Genomic DNA, 18,061 nt, shown 5'->3' with positions numbered 1-18,061 from the left:
GTAAATGTAAACTTAGTTAATTAAGAAAAATTTGTTGCTCATGGCAAGTCCAATTGACTCACCATCGCTGCCAAATTTTTGCCTCCCCCCCCCCCCCCCCCCCAGTGGAGGGTTATGTAAGAGGTCCGAGCAGATGTAATTTTATGTAAGAGGTCCGAGCAGATGTAATTTCGATGTATTGCTCATGCGCTGCCTGCGATATGCAAGGTATAAGAGAATCTATGACCAGAGAGCAGTGTTGACTGCAGTAGGAACTGTGTAGCTGTAGCAGTAAGTTGTTGCTAGTCTGCAGTCTGCTCTGGTCTGGTCTGGTGTATCGTGTTGGCTGGCCGATCGCGGTGCAGCGATGCCGGAGCCTGAGTATTATTGTATAAGGTAAAATGCAGCCTCACGCATATGTAGTAATGTCATCTCAAGTCCCATGTAAATGTTTTTAAAATCTCGTAATAATAATCTTTCTCATAAAAAGTAACTTTTAACAACCATTCATTTCAATTTAAAGAATTTACTAATTTCTCCCATCCATGATCATCCAGATTGTTGCAAAAGAAAAATCAGTTGATTCCTTTCATAAAATGACAAATCTATCGGCCAGCATTGCACAGGGCTGTGCCAGAAAACATTACTTTAAGAGCAGATATATATGCGTTATCCGGCGACTTCATTGAGGTAACAATTTTTCTCTTTTTTATTCAGAATGATCTTTCAGGGCCATGACGCAGCATTGCTGACGTCCAAAATTTACCAGGTTAAATTCACAGTCAATTATTGGAAAGTTATAAGTGAGCGACAATTTAATTGAGATGTTAGTTAGATTGTATTATTACCAGGTTACTGAATTTTTTTTTTTTGTTGGGACGTTACACTGAATGTGAACGAGATAATTATAATTTTTTACTGTTGAGAGATTTACGAATTTTTCTGTTCTGAGGTTACGCTAAATGTGAATGAATTTTGTGGGGAGGCTAAATGTGAACGAATTTTGTTGGGAGGTTACGGTAAATTTTCCTGGGGGGAGGTTACACTAAATTAGAATCATATTCATATTATTTATTAATAAAATTATTCTGTGGGGAGGTTACACCATACTTAAAATTTTAAAGTGAAAATGAGTGTCTTCTGAAATATGGTCTTACATGTGAATGCATTTCTGAAAGAACAGGCACCACAGGGATACATATGTATATATGTGGATATGTTATACATCATATGTAAATGGGGGAGGGGGGGGGGGGGAGAGTGAGGATAGGAAAGAGAAGGGACGATCGATGTCGGGTGCATTGGGACTTTACGTGAAATTAGCGATGACAAGTGATATGTGAAATTAACGGCGACGGTTGAAAATGTGTGCCGGACCAAGATTCAGACCAGGGATCTCCATCCTACCAGGCAGATGTGTTCACCACTGCTCCACCCGGACACATGATTTATCGCATTTGCGCCAACTACCTCAGATCGCCTCTCCGCCGACACATAGTTCCACATAGTGCCACTTACCATCAGTCCCCTTCCATGTCCTCCAAGCTCGCTATTTTGATATTTCGGCAAGAGATCGGATGTAATGATGTAATTGTGCATCCGATTTGAAGGTGGTGGATTCATCGGCCTTAGAGACTTAATTATATGAGTGATTGGTGTCGATTCTTCTGGACTTACACTGATTCGCCTCAGCGGGCAATGAATCCACCACCATTAGTGCGGCTGCACAGCTAAGTTAGACCTCCTACGGGAATATCGAAGTAGCGAGTGTGGAGAACGTGGACAAGGAGAGCGGACAGGTGGCGCCAGGTGGGAATGTGGGACGGCCGAGTGGCATACGGAGACAGTCCGCACAACTGTGATTAACATTGTGTCCGGGTGGTGCTGTGATTAACGCAGCTGCTTAGTAAACAGAAAATCCCGGATTCGAATTCCAGTCCGGCACACATGTTCGCTCGTCGCTGCTGATTCCGTGCAAGGTTCTGATGCAAATGACGTTAATGGTCCCTACCTTTTCCTTTCGTTTCTCCCCCCCCCCCTCTAAAAGCACAAATTTACATAAAATGTAATGTGGGTCTGGAAAGGACGTTTCTGGATGCGTGCGTTTCTGGATGAGGTATCGAATATATTGCTTCCCCCTACTTATATCTCCCGAGGAAATCACGAATGTAAAATTAGAGAGATTCGAGTGCGCACGGAGGCTTTCCGGCAGTCGTCCTTCCCGCGAATCATACGTGACTGGAACAGAAAAGGGAGGTAATGACAGTGGCACGTAAAGTGGCCTCCGCCACACACCGTTGGGTGGCTTGCGGAGTATAAATGTAGATGTAGATGTACCACCAAAGCTGCGGTCACAGTGGCTCCGATATCGATGGATTCCGCCAATGATCGATCTTTTCAAATCAGTAAGTCACTACGTGCGCAGTGACGTTATAGCCGAGCCTATCACCCAAACGAACATGCTTCGGCCGGCTATCAGTGAAATTCAAATCAGTTCTTCCGTCAAATCGACCGACGTTCTTGCATGCGAAACATGGAGCGTATGAAACTGATAAGTTTAGCCCAAAAAAGAGTGAGTATGTGACATCCTGAGGATGAAAATATCATAGTCGGGAAATAATTCAGAATCTACGGACTGAAATCGCAGGTTTATTCGAAGCCTGAAAGAGACAAAATCGTTACTGGAAATTCTAGGCATAGATTATATCCTCAAAAAATAATTTATTCAATTAAAAAGGGTGGCGTATCTTATATGCTTATAACATCTTCTTTGTGGTACGTTGTCGTTAGTTGTCTACAAATTATTATTACTGCTTAATGGCAGTTTTTGCCAGTAGGGTAGTGATACTGTTAATATGAAGTGGTTTGCAAATGTAGTGCACGGTATGTGTTTCCACTTTCAAGTGCTTTATGTTTTGACAGTACCTTATGGTACACTATATGCTTGCCTTTCAACTCGTGTGCTAAATGACAATCACTGATTGTTAACTCAAGTACCTCAGCGCAACTCCAGCGAAACAGAGTGTTTTCAACTTGCTTTTCAAGGTCACCACAATTTATCTCGAGCACGTAACAGAACGTTTCTCCCTTCGTCTCATGTTGTTGTTGTTGTGGTCTTCAGTCCTGAGACTGGTTTGATGCAGCTCTCCATGCTACTCTATCCTGTGCAAGCTTCTTCATCTCCCAGTACCTACTGCAACCTACATCCTTCTGAACCTGTTTAGTGTATTCATCTCTTGGTCTCCCTCTACGATTTTTACCCTCCACGCTGCCCTCCAATTCTACATTGGTGATCCCTTGATGCCTCAGAACATGTCCTACCAACCAATCCCTTCTTCTAGTCAAGTTGTGCCACAAACTCCTCTTCTCTCCAATTCTATTCAATACTTCCTCGTTAGTTATGTGATCTACCCATCTAATCTTCAGCATACTTCTGTAGCACCACATTTCGAAAGCATCTATTCTCTTCTTGTCCTAACTATTTATCGTCCATGTTTCGCTTCCATACATGGCAACACTCCATACCAAGACTTTCAGAAACGACTTCCTGACACTTAAATCAATACTCGATTTTAATAAATTTCTCTTCTTCAGAAACGCTTTCCTTGCCATTGCCAGTCTACATTTTATATCCTCTCTACTTCGACCATCATCAGCTATTTTTCTCCCCAAATAGCAAAACTCCTTTGCTACTTTAAGTGTGCCATTTCCTAATCTAATTCCTCAGCATCACCCGACTTAATTCGACTACATTCTTCGTCTCATATATTCGTAAAACTTGTCTGGGTATTCCGCTGAGGACAGAGGGTATAGTACTCGCCATGTTCTTTAAGAGACGAAAAAGCTCGTTTACATGCATTTAGCGTCTGATAGCAGAAGCCGCTATGCAGCACTCGCATCCAGACACAGAAGTGTCGTGGTATCCAATCCATCCTAAGAGGTTACTGTCTAAACTAATTCATAAATAGAGTACATTCTACCCTAACCTAAGCTCCTCGAGCCTGCCAAAATCTTATGCAGGAGATAGGACGCACCATGACCAAGCTATTTGCCAATGTTATCGGGGGACCTCTGTCGACGGTATCTGACGACCGTTGTCGGTGCGACTCTGACCTACCTACGTTGTCCAAGACGCGACGCACACTAGCGACTGTGACGGGTCGCTACGTGACGTCAGAAGTTGTCTGCTGGCGCATGCGCAGTTCGAGTTTGGGATGCAACGCGCGACTGTTGCGGCAGCTGCCGCAGCACTGCACCAGTGAGCAGTGTTGCGACGGAAGTCGGACGACACAAAGACGTACGGCTGCCAGAAAGATGTCGAGCCACTCAAGGAAAACTGAAATGAGCCACTCACAGAATGTGATGCTCTGTGAGCTGGTCTCGCAACATCCTTGCCTTTACGATTTGAAGAACCCTAAATATAGAGACACTATGTTCAGAGACAGAATTTGGGAAGAAATTGGTGCACAGTTGAAACTGGCAGGTGAGTGAAATATATAATATTTCCCATTAATGCAAATTTTTCAGGCCTGTTATGAAAATCAGTATAATCCATGCAGATGTAGAATTAGAATGACGAAAATGAACTTGAAGGTCAGTTTTCGCATTACTCTTTTTTGTGACGATAAAAATTGAAAACGGCAAGTACATTATAAAATGAACAATCTAAAGTACAACTTTAAAAGTAAACGGTAGATTGGTGTCTTGATGATACCTTCTAGTTGTGAAAAACCACCACCAGGTTGTTGTACAGCTTTCTGTAATCAATAGATGTTCGTTTTTGAGGAAGGCGTTTCTCAACAGATTGCGCAAACAGTATGCTGCAATAAGTAATTTGTCACATTCACTTCAATTCATTGGTAGAAGATGGTGCTCAAAAAACTTGTGCCAAAAGTGCACTACTGTTTTACAAGGCCCTTCTGGTCTGACACAGTTCACAATTGAAATTCGTCTTTTGTAAATCCTGGAGTCATCTTTTGACTGCAGCTTGGCAAGATTAAATGTTCATGTCATCCATAACGATGTATGCTGTCAGAATATAAGAATATGGAAGTTCATTTGGATGGGAATAAAGAGTCAGACGGCTATGAAAGTTGCCTTAGCTTGTTACAAAAGTTTCTGCATGGGAGAAACTGACAAGTATAATTTGGGGAAATTTTGTGAACAAGCACGGACATTATTTCTTCCACATTTCTGCCAGTGTATACTGTAGACGTTCAGAATGAAAATTCTAGAGATGTTTAAGGTGTAACCCTATCTTGTTGTCAAGAACTTGAAACAATGCAGTGACGCTAGCGTGCGCTTATTGTTCATAAACTTATCTTTCATTGGAATTTTAGGTGAAATGTGCAAAAACAGATGGAGGAATATTCGTGACTCGTATCAGAGAAATAAACGAGAAAGAAAGCTTGGAACAGGTTCAGATGCCTCAGCAAAACCACGAAAATGGGTTCTGCTTGATCACTTGGGTTTAAGAAACCTACATTTCGTGGCATTTTAAATGAAATTGTCAAGAGCAAATGGAGAAATATTAGTAACTCATACCGGAGAAATATATGACATAAAATGGTTTCATTAGGTCCAAATGTGTCAGCGAAACAAAACAAATGCATTCTCTATCGTGTGATGACCACACGATTCTCGTTGCGCATCGACAGAACTGGCGGCTAGTCGCGACGCTCCCGGAGATATATGAGCCCAAATCTCGGAAACGGAGATCGATATCATTCTGATCTCAACTTTAAAAATAATTTCGATATGTTAGCTTCTTTTCATCGGCAACGATGTATGACCTAACGTGAACCATACGTAAAGTAGCCAGCGACCACATTTTTCACTGTACACAATTCAAATTTTATGCAGTAGGTTACTTGTAAATTAAGTATCGGAATAACTGTGACGAATATCGGAAAAATAGACACCTCATTATCAAGCTGTGATGTGAAACTGTAAGATACGCAAACATCAATTTTTTGTGCCTTTTACTTTCCTCACAATTGATAGAGAAGCAATATACAGCGAAAAAAACACGCAAAACCGGAAGAGACACTTTTCAATTTTTTAAAGTAAAAGGATAATCTGTATCGAAAAACTAACTCTGGGAGCCCATGTAACTTTGTTTCATTAACATACAGTATTTTTTACAGCAATAAAAACGGAATTCTTATTTTTGTTATGTATTTGAATCCGCCGCCGCCGACCGGAGATGGGAAACGGCGACGACTCCAGTCGTGTTGCGGCCGTGTCGCCGTCTGCCAGGGTGGGAAAAGAGGACGGGGCAGCGTCGCAGTCGCAGCCAACTGTCGCGTCTTGCACAACATAACTTAAGGCTTACACATTCAGACTGTCAGTCAACTATGAAATAATCAACAAGCCACCCATTGTCTCCTTTGAGAGTCGAATGGTATTTCTTACGTCTTAACAATTGCGTGAGAGCAGTGGTAGCGTAGGTAGTTGGAGGAGCGCTCACCTGCACAGTGGCGCCGCAGCGCAGGACGAGCGACCGCGGCCGCAGGCTGGCCGCGTCCTCGTAGAGCGCGCTGCTGTCGCCCGCGCTGGAGGCGTCGCTGCGCGTGTGGCGCGGGGACTCACAGCGGCCGCCTGCCGCCGCTTTCCGCCGGTACCTGCAACGCCGCCACGTGGAAACGTCAGCCCAGTGTGCCCCATAGACAGTGCACACTGAGAAAGGTTACGGAGCGAAACATCTGGGTATGCTTGTAAAAATGGGGATCTCTCGCAAGCAGAAGTGGGAGCACCAGCCTTTGTATTAGGTCTGTCAGATCTAAGTGGCACGTTGTACAATTATGCCTTGATTACTGTGGCCAACTACTTTCACATTATTAGTGGCGTGAGATTTCTTCTTCTTCTTTCGTTTCACCCTCTTTGGGGTACGCTGGATCAATCATTTCTTTGTGCATTGTTCTTTTCTTAGGGCCCAGTATTTCTTCATTCTTTCTGATCTTCTTCTCCTCTCTTCTTCCGAGATGAAGGATTTGGACTTTTGTGTGGATTTGTCTTGGAACCTTATGTTTTCATCTTTAGTAATTAATTTAGCAGTTCGATCAATAAGCGAATTTTCTGAAATATTTAATTCCACTAGGTCTTTCTCAGTTTCTTTAAACCAGTTGGGCTTCGTTTTTCGGTTATGGAAGAAGTCAAAGATTTGTTTAGTTAATCTGTTGGAATTCATTCTGAGAAGATGACCATAAAAATTTATTCTCCTTTTTCGCATAGAATCTGAAAGTTTTTCAATTTTCTTGTAGAGAGTTTCATTTTTGATGTATATAATCCTATTGTCTTGAAATTTTGGCCCAATGATTTTTCTTAAAATGTTTCTTTCCTTTACCTCAAGTTTCTCCATTTGGCCTTTGAAATTCATGTTAAGTGTTTCTGCTGCATACAGTGCTTCTGGCTTAATCACTGTCTTGTAATGTGTAATTTTGGACCCCCATGAAAGGGATTTTTTGTTGTATGTATTATTTGTTAGTTGAAAGGCCAATTCAAGTTTATTTTTTCTGGATTCCATTGCTTTGCTTTCCCCAGCATTCCAAGTAATCCATTCTCCGAGATATTTGAATTCTTTTACTATTTCAATCTTCTGTTCTTGAACTTTGAGGTATTTACATGAGTGCTTGATGTTTGTCAATATCTTAGTTTTTTCAGAGGAGATGTGAAGACCAATTTTAGCTACTTGTTTCTTTAGTTCAAGGATTTGCTCCCGTGCTTCTTCCACTGTTTCAGCAAACTGGGCCACATCGTCTGCAAAAGCAATGCAATTTACTTTAAGGTTCTTCTTTTTGCAACCCAGTCTTATACCACTCTTAATATTTGTGTTCCATTCTCTGACTACTTTCTCAAGCACACAATTGAACAGCAACGGTGAGAGCCCATCGCCCTGTCGCACTCCCGTTTTTATTTCAAAGGGTTCCGATAGTTCGCCCATAAATTTAACTTTCGAAAATGTATTTGTAAGGGTCGCTCTTATAATATTAGTTGTTTCGTGAGACTTCAATGTTCCCAAATAAATTTTTTTTTATTTGGAAATGAACAAAAAAACGTTTTTGCAAATATTGGTCAAAATACTATTAACCAACCTTGAAAAAATGTATCAACTAAAAGATGTTTTGGTTTTTTCGTAACACCTTTATTTTCTTAAAGTTTTGAAAAGTTTTATAATTTGCAGTAGTAATGCCCACACTGTCCAAAATAAGAGAAATAATAAGTAAGTATATTTGTATTATCAAAATTTTACGCTCAGGTGATAAGTCAGGGGATACCTTCAAATGTCGTGTTGGACCTCCTTTTGGCCGGCGCAGTGCAGCACCTCGACGATGCATGGACGCGGTGTCCCAGGAGGGATGGTCAGTACTCAAGGGTATGACACTAACAATCATTCGAAGCAAAGAAGTCTAGTAAACGTCGACTCTGATGTGTATCCCTTAGGAACAAAGAGCGTTTGTACAGTAGAAGAGAAATGTTTCACATTAGCAAAGACCAGAAAGTGCTCCTACCGCTCAAGGTATGCACTTCGCAGCCCATATTTAATGGACTTTTTTTCTTGCTCTCGAAATATAGAAAGGAAAGAGAGTGCAGTAGAAGAGAGCTATTTCACAGTACCGCAGATGAAGAAGAGCCCATAGATCTTAAGATATGCATTTTAGAGCCCATGTTTGCCAGATTGTTTTGCTTCAAATGGTCGTTCCTGTCACAATCCCGAATACTGGCCTTTCCACCTTCGACAGGCAGCTTATATCTGCGTCAATATGTTCGTTACAGACGGGAGTTGTGGTTGTATCCAGTAAAGAGAGCGTTACTATTAAACCACTATGAATATGGTTCAAATGGCTCTGACCACTATGGGACTTAACTTCTGAGGTCATCAGTCCCCTAAAACTTAGAACTACTTAAACCTAATTACAATAAGGGCATCAAACACATCAATGCCCGATGAAGGATTCGAACCTGCGACCGTAGCGGTCGCGCGGTTCCAGACTGTAGCGCCTAGAACCGCTCGGCCACAATGGCCGGCCACTATGAATACCTCATACATTGGTTCATACGTTACATTCCATTACCAAACGAGATGACAAATTTTCTATGCCTCAGTTTCACACGCGGAATATTATAAAATCCTGCGACCTCGCCGACATGCGGCTGGATGTCGTCAAATAAAACGTTGAACCGCCAACTTACTCTTCCGCATCTACTCCGACAAGCGTCCGTGCTGTTCGGTGAATCCCCACATTCATGCTAGCCCCTCACCGGCTGTAGTTGTATTCGCTTCCCACTGAGTTGCGGAGTGTTTAGTGACGCGAGTTATTACAAACAGGCAGACCACATACAATTCTGGGCCCAAAGGGCCAATGTAAATAAACTATTGTCAGACACCAAGACGCTGATTGACTCCTTATAAAACAGGATAAGATTATTTTAAATACTTTTTGACATAAACTTACGTTTAAAATTGGTAAATCTTCGGGAGCTAGTTTACCTTCTAGTAACGACCCTCACACAACTTTTAATTTATTAATTTATATGGATTTTCCATTGTACATTAGACAGTGGTAATGCAAATTTATTAGTATGTATTGCTTTCAGCTTTTTTCTAATGCGCTACAACTAAAAGTTCTGCAAGCCGTGCCTTGTACACTAAAATATTGTCTAAATGAAGGAACCATTTTAATCACGGTGGTGGCTACTATGGTTCCATCATTTACGCAGTACGTTAAGGCTGTAGACGTATGCATGAATAAAATATCTAAATTACTATTCATTATAGTTTTAATAATCAACAGCCTCAGCTGCACCGTTTCCGTGGAATTTACCTAGTTTTAAGTCGGGATAACACAACCTTCTTCAGACTAACAGTAACTACCATTTCTCCATAGTGGACCTCGGGCAAACCGTAGTTACCGTTAGTCTGAAGAAGTTTGGGTTATCCAGACTGAAACCTAGGTAAATTCTAGATAAACGGTGCAAGTGAGGCTGTTGATTATTAAAATTAAAATTAATATTTGTAAAGTTGCTGACAGGGCCGCGTAATATTTAAGATATTTAAATTACTATTCGATTAAAATGGATGCTTATCAATTTCAAGAGAGGTTATTCTATCAGCATGCTGTGCATGTCTAGTATGACCTTATTTAGTTCTAAGCGTTATTATTTTTCAGATTTTATTTATTTATTTATTTAATAACATAACTGAGCGACCCACTACCTTGTTAATTATGGTGTCGTCTGCTACTACAAACTAGACAATTTTAAGAATTTTAGTATTTTTCTAGTTTTAATATAATTAAATCGTTAATCAAAAAAGAAAAAAAAAACAAGACAAAAGAAACCACAACATACCTAATGTAAAAGTTTGGAAAGGAAGGAAAAGAAACAGCAAATTTTACTTTATTCTTAATAATACACGAAAGTTAAGATTTAGATAGCAAAACTTAGCTGTTTCAACCGGGAATAATGCATATCAAATAGGCGAAGGACTTTAAAATCCCACCGTACATTTCAGTTTCGCACCCAGAAGCACATCGCTAACGTGATGTCAGATTGCAATTAACGCTTGGAACGGAAAGGTGGACGTTAAATCCTTAAATAGTTCACAATGTGAAGTTTACACAGCGAGTAATGCAAAGATACATGATAGGCATAACAAGAACTGACAGAAGAAACAAAAGGAGGATGAGAGATAGGAGTTTAGGAGATAAAGAGAGACAGTTACGAAACTGAAATGAAGATGACGTGAGTCGAAGCGAAAAGGTGGGACTGTGGAGATCCTGATACACACTGTAGTATAGTACCTTGGTACACCGCTAGAGGGGCCAAGAGTACATGGCGCAGTCAGCGTTCACTTTACCTATGTGGTGGCTTGGTACAGGACGATGGCGAGGGGCTTTAAATGTACGAGGCACGTTCAATAAGTAATGCAACATACTTTTTTCTGACAGCAGACTCGCTTTTTTCACGTTTCCAATGCACCATATTACTCTACACTCTTTAGGCTACAAAACCAGATTTTTTAACGTATTCTCCGTTCAGTATAACGGTCGTCGGAGCCAACGTTTTGCTGCCCCCCCCCCTCCCGCCATTCGTTTTTTCCTCTCCTCTCACCCTCCTCCGTCCAGGTGCCCCTCCCATCTGCCCTTGCCTGCGGAGTATCATCTTCATGCAGACCTTTTAGTGCAGTGTTTCTAGTGATTGTTAAGTGTTGTGCCTCTTTTTCCGAAGTGTTGCGAACGGACATCATGCTGTCCAGGGTGTGATTTTTTTATATCTCTTGCGAACAGAATCCAGACTGTCGCCATGTTATCGTCCATGTTTCACTTCCATACATGGCTACAATCCATAAAAATACTTTCAGAAACGACTTCCTGACACTTAAATCAATACTCGATGTTAACAAATTTCTCTTCTTCAGAAACTATTTCCTTGCCATTGCCAGTCTACATTTTATATCCTCTCTACTTCGACCATCATCAGTTATTTTTCTCTTCAAATTGCAAAACTCCTTTACTACGTCAAGTGTCTCATTTCCTAATCTAATTCCCTCAGCATCACCCAATTTAATTCGACTACATTCCATTATCCTCGTTTTGCTTTTTTTGATGTTCATCTTATATCCTCCTTTCAAGACACTGTCCATTCCATTCAGCTGCTCTTCCAAGTCCTTTTCTGTCTCTGACAGAATTACAATGTCATCGGCGAACCTCAAAGTTTTTATTTCTTCTCCGTGGATTTTAACAGCTACTCCGAACTTTTCTTTTGTTTCCTTTGCTGCTTGCTTAATATACAGATTGAGTAGCATCGGGGAGAGGTTACAACCCTGTCTCACTCCCTTCCCAACCACTGCTTCCCTTTCATGTCCCTCGACTCTTATAACTGCCATCTGCTTTCTGTACCAGTTGTAAATAGCCTTTCGCTCCCAGTATTTTACCCCTGCCACCTTCAGAATTTGAAAGAGAGTATTCCAGTCAACATTGTCAAAAGCTTTTTCTAAGTCTACAAATGCTAGAAACGTAGGTTTGTCTTTCCTTAATATTTCTTCTAAGATAAGTCGTAGGGTCAGTATTGCCACACGTGTTCCAACATTTCTACGGAATCCAAACTGATCTTCCCCGAGGTCGGCTTCTACCAGTTTTTCCATTCGTCTGTAAAGAATTCGGAATTGGCCGAGAGAAAACAATATGTTACATTACATACTGAACTCCCCACGTATAATGCACCTTCACTCAAACAAAATTAATCATGTAACTCTGTTTTTCCGAGGTGATCAACTCTGCAATCACCACTGACGCAACCGCATGTAAGTTACTTCGAAGGGAGATTCGATGGATACTGTCGCTACTTTACTAGGTGTATGAAGACATTCAAAGTAAGCTACGTAAATTACGCAGCGCGGATGAATTCCACCCGTTTCGAGCTGCGGTTAACGCTGCTTGCAGTAATAGCGGTAGAAATAACTAGCAGAGCGGAAAATTGCCGAGGGAAAACACGACACGGACCATTCTATTTTGCTTCGCGTCAGTTGGATGTCGAATCAGTGCCGTCGGCGCGGTGCCATTAAATCAGAGTTAATTACGTCACTGTGACGAACATCAGTAACGGGATTAAGGCGCGCCACGCCAGTTTAACAGAAGTTTGACGGGCGTTGACAGCGTATTAATGCCGTTTGTGTCACTGGTCCTTTGCGAGAAAGAGAGAGAGAGAGAACAAGGCAGCTGGGTACAGGGAAAGAGAGGGAGAGAGACAGCGGTGGGGTGGGGGGGGGGGGGGGTTCCGTGCAGAGTGCAGTACCGGCGGTTCTGGCAACTTTGCCATGACCGCAGCTGTGAATAACCGAGTTAGCGGCTGTCTCCGACCGCACTAGGGCAACTTTGACGGCGGCACAGCTACGGTTTCTGTGCCCGAAACTCCTCATTGCCTGCCGTCCACTATCCGCAGCGCATAAACCTGAGTTGTGCTTTGGCAGACTGACCGCTGAAGCGGCTTCGGCCGCAGGCGATTTAGGAAGTCGGTATCAGGTGCCAGTTCTCCGCGTAAGGCTTCCCGGTTTTTTGGGTTAGGTCTGGTAGTTATCATGCGAGGTGCATTGTACTTCCATCATCAAACGCACTAGTACTGTGTCCATACATTCATTTGGCAACTTTCTGAATGGTTCAATCGTTTGTGAAAGGGCTAATAGGAATAATGCGACTTTCGAAATAATCAGCTTATACGGCCATTTTCTCCTTTCACAGACGTTTTCACAACAATGTCGAAACTATTTGGTTGGTGCGTGTTTGCTTCGCATTTTGGTATTCCGGTTGCTATGGCTTTATTTATCGATTGTCACTTTTTATTTCTAGTTCACTGTTGCTGTTTGAGTTTACATATTGTCATTTGGAGATAGTGGAGCCGTGGACGCTAGAAAACGGAGTGCCAAGCACATACATCAGAAAGTTTTCGGCGTATTATTCTGTTTGAGTTCAACATAAGGGTTACAGCAGCGGGGAAAACCAGAAACACTTGTTCTGTGTATAGGTATAACGCCAGTGGAGGGAGCGCGGAAAGATAAGGATCATTTTGACGTTCGTGCCTCTCCACGCTCAGGAAGATCATCGGGGTTTGATGAAGGCTTCCGGGCCGTGGTGGCCGAGCGGCTCTAGGCGCTTCAGTCCGGAACCGCGCGACTGTTACGACCGGAGGTTCGAATCCTGACTCGGGCATGGATGTGTGTGATGTCCTTAGGTTAGTTAGGTTTATGTAGTTCTAAGTTCTAGCGAACTGATGACCTCAGATGTTAAGTCGCATAGTGCTCAGAGACATTTGATGAAGGATGTTTAAAAACATTAATTCATGTCAGTGAACTCAAGAAATGGTGCTGAACTGTGATCATAACACCATGGTGGGACATTTTCAGCCATTGGGGAAGATTCGAAATCGGCTGTATGGGTACCCCATGATTCAAGCCAAAATCACAAAATCAGCGGTTGGCCATATGTGCATTATTGTTTCCTCGTCATTTGGCTCGTGGACAACACCGGCCATTCCTAGCATGTATCGTTACTGTTGACAAGAAACGGTGTCTTCAGGCTTACATAAAGGGAAGGAAGGAGTGCTTGATCCCAAACAGAGCAGTAATTCCCCGTACAAAGACCCGCGCGCTAAAACAAAAGATAGTGTTATGCTTCTGATGGAACAGTGACGGCGTGGTGTACTCCTAATTGCTCCGCGAAGTGTACCCATCAGTGCTGACATTTATTGTCAACAGACGCAATCCAAGAATAACGTCCAGGAACACTGCGTGAAGTGATGTTGCTCCAAGACAGCGACCGCCCCATTGTGCTAGGCAGACGAAAAACTCTACACAGGAGTTGGAATGGGGAGTCATTCCACACCCAACTTATTCAACTGATGCCGGCCGGGGTGGCCGAGCGGTTCTAGGCGCTACAGTCTGGAACCGCGCGACAACTACGGTCGCAGATTCGAATCCTGCCTCGGGCATGGATGTGTGTGCTGTCCTTAGGTTAGTTAGGTTTAAGCAGTTCTAAGTTCTAGGGGACTGATGACGTCAGAAGTTAAGTCCCATATTGCTCAGAGCCATTTTTTATTCACCTGATCTTGCGCCCTCAGATTTTCACGTTTTTCTGTCTGCCTTCAAGGAACTTTCTTTCGGGATGAAAATGCGCTCTTAACATGTTTCATTTTAGCTCTTTAGTACCTGGAACGAGACAATACAGTGAATATAGTAATGAATATTAAATATCATACAAACTCTCGGTGCTTTAACATGGCTTTTTTTTTTGTTAAAGGTCCTGTCATGTATTTTTTAACCGTGTTTCTTCTCTCTCTGTTTTATTACAATCGGACTTCGTAATAAGACAGCACGCCAAGACGACGGTGGATCGAACTGGACGACTTTTTGTTTAGAAGTACGGAACCTTTTGCCATGCCAAGTCACCCAACAAGCTTACCATGACTAAAGATACAAAATAAAACATTCATAGATCAGTAATAACAGTATATTCTGAAATAAAACACAATTAATTTACGACATTTTCATTGAGACTCGAATTATGCAATTACGAGTGCCGTTTGGTTTCAACTCGTGAATGTATTAATAAAATAATGTAGTGTTAATGGCGGTGTTTCAAAATAAGTCCGATCTGGACAAGACCTAGAAAACAAAAGTGCCTCTTATTTTGCTGATGATTTGACGATCAAAAATCTTCAAATGTTTCCAGCAGCTGCATACAATATTTATCCAGCCGTGGACTATATATCTATGGCTCAAATTATTTCTTATTTCATTACTTATAATTACGTTTTCTGCTAATAAAAGCTGACCATGCAAATTTGCCTTTAAACATGGCTCAAGGAGTTTATAACCATGAGATTTCTACAGTCGCGGAGTCGCAAAGTTACCCAGTCGTTGGCAGGCTGTTGTAAATAGTGAAGGAGGATCTATTATTGATGACTAATGTCTCTGTTATGTGTATCCGTTGTATTTATTAAACGTATGGTAAAACGCCACAAAATTGAGCACTAAACTAACTTAGTAAGCTAGTACCCTTTATCTGCTAACCACAAGAAAATAATCGGCATGCTAGAGACATATCTAGTAAGCAAATGCGGCATAAGCTGGCTAATTAACAGAATTTGTGGTCGTTAAATGTTATTCTGGCTCTCAAGACTGTCAATGAATTTGATATGCTATCTTCTTTAGTGTTGCTGACTTGTTATGCTACAGTTGGTAGTAACCCAGTACTGGTGCAAAACGTTTACATATTGCTTAATATGATTTCCATTGATACCGATATCAAGCGCATGTAATGGTGCAAAATGGATTGAAGTATATCTATACTAAAATTCATCACACGGTCCAGCACTCGTCTGTGCATGTCGTTGGATCTGTCTGCCACGCTGTGTTTTATCACAGTTCTTCAAAGAAAAAAATCAAGTGTTGGGAGAGGAGAAAAGCGTTCACGTCATAATAAATCATCGTCGCCAAGCTCTGTCCATCGCTCTGGATACGTGTCATTCAAAGCAAAATGTTCAAGACAACAGTCATATTTCAACTTATGATTAGGAATAAAAGTCACATTTTGACATGAGATATGAATACATCTTCAAGAACTGCTTACAAAATATTATTTGGAAGAATTGGCATATGTGCAGTCAGCTAGAATGTTTTCATTAAAACGTGGTCCAATGATGTGGTCATTGAGATTTGCATATCACACATTTACGCTTGACTGTCAATGAAATTCAATTTGCCGATGCCAATGAGGATTGTATACCGTCGAGTAATACATATTAGGCAAATATACGTCCACATTGTTCGTCACTGTAGGCTGTTTGCAGATTGTTTAAGAATGACCTGTCTTGCAAAAATCATCGTAAGTCTATTATGAAAGGTTCCGTTGCTGGAAATACCCTTAATGTAACTGCTATTGAAGGCTGATGTGAAAGGGAAGAAACTTACGTAGGTGCATTATTCGAAGTACGCTTGAATTGCTGACTGCAGCTCTAGCTGCAATATGTCTAGCTTGAAAGTGTTTAGAGACGCTTGTATAGTTTTGCACGTAGTAGCCTTTGTTCGTGGCTTGTACCAGTTACTTTTTGCTACCAAGGTTTTAGAATTGTTTTCAATCGTCTGTCGTGATAACAGCAGCCTCTATAACGCCTTCCAACGTTGAGTTTATGTTAAATGTAATAGGAATGCTAAACACATCATCAAATTTATTAAAAAAACCGTCATTTTTATTTTTTTGTTTATGTTTTTTTTTTTCATTGCAGGATCTCACACAAAGGTGCAAAGGCTTAAGAATACTATTATAACGACAATGCATAATGTCTCTAGCATCTTTTCAGTGAAGTTTACGTTATCAGTGAAGGAACGATACGGTCTTCCTATCTGTCTGTACCCTTGGGAAAAATAAGCCCTCTTGCTTATTTTTTAATAGTGTCACAGAAAATCTCTACGAACGTTATGTTACTGAACTACCTCTTTCCAAGAGGATTCTATTGCCATTAAAACTGTATCTCATGCTCTAAAAACGTTATGTATGCTTTATTATCGCGGTAGATAGAATAGATGCGTTTCCGAAACATCAAATTACCTGCACCTTTGCGTATTATTATTTTCCAGAGTCTTTATTTCTAGACTTAAAACCATTTACGAGGTACTTGACTAGTCCAAGTTACGCGGTTTCCCATTTTTATAGACACTGGACGGATAGTAGAACCATACAAGGTAACTTTTTGATGTTTTCAGTTAAAAGCTGAAAGAAGAAACATTATTGAAGCAATGAGATTAGATATTTTTTCCGGGTTTTTAGACTGTTCTATGTTTTTTTTACGAAATAACTAGTCGTCTGAAATTATACTTCGGCAGTTCATTATTGATGCAATAAATTCACCCTCATTCCTTATTCTAATTCCCTCTGTAAACTTTTCTTCGTAGCTGAATTACAATCAATTTCTTCTTTTTCAGTTAGATTTGGTATGTTAAGATATGCGCTTGATGAGATCTACTTATTCTGTATTTGGTATTGTTTCAAGTGCCTAGGAAACACGATAACGGAAAACCTAAGGTACCACCAGGAGATGAATGCTCGAATTGCAGTAGCTAAGGATACTTTCAATGGAAAGAGTAACGAACTCGGAGAAAGACTATCCAACTCCATAGAGCTGTAACATGTACGTTTAGAAGAGAGGACGAAAGGAGGCTACAAGCATTTCAGATGTACATGTAGAAGGGGATGAAAAGGGTTATTTGGGTAAGAAGACTGACAAATGAAGATGTGCTAGAAATAGCAGTCGAGAGAGTAAGACTGTTGGATGTCACAAGAAAAAGAAGTAAATGATTTGGTAACAAGTGGTGATGGGACTGTTTGATGGCGAATCCAGTCGAAGGATTGGTAAGTGGGAGAAGCACGAAAAGAAGGTGATGGTGGATGACAAAGGAACTGGAAGCTATGCGAAAACGAAGATAGCAGTGGAATAGCAACCGTATGAAGACCAACCTTCAGGCAGATCACTTTGTTATAATTATTGTTATGACTGCTGTGTGTTAACTGTCTGAGAGAGTAACTTGGAA

The sequence above is a fragment of the Schistocerca cancellata genome, chromosome 5 (genome assembly GCF_023864275.1).
Source record: "Schistocerca cancellata isolate TAMUIC-IGC-003103 chromosome 5, iqSchCanc2.1, whole genome shotgun sequence".
In the NCBI taxonomy this organism is placed as follows: Eukaryota; Metazoa; Arthropoda; class Insecta; order Orthoptera; family Acrididae; genus Schistocerca; species Schistocerca cancellata.
The sequence above is the reverse complement of the archived record's forward strand: the minus strand, read 5'-3'. Positions refer to the sequence as shown.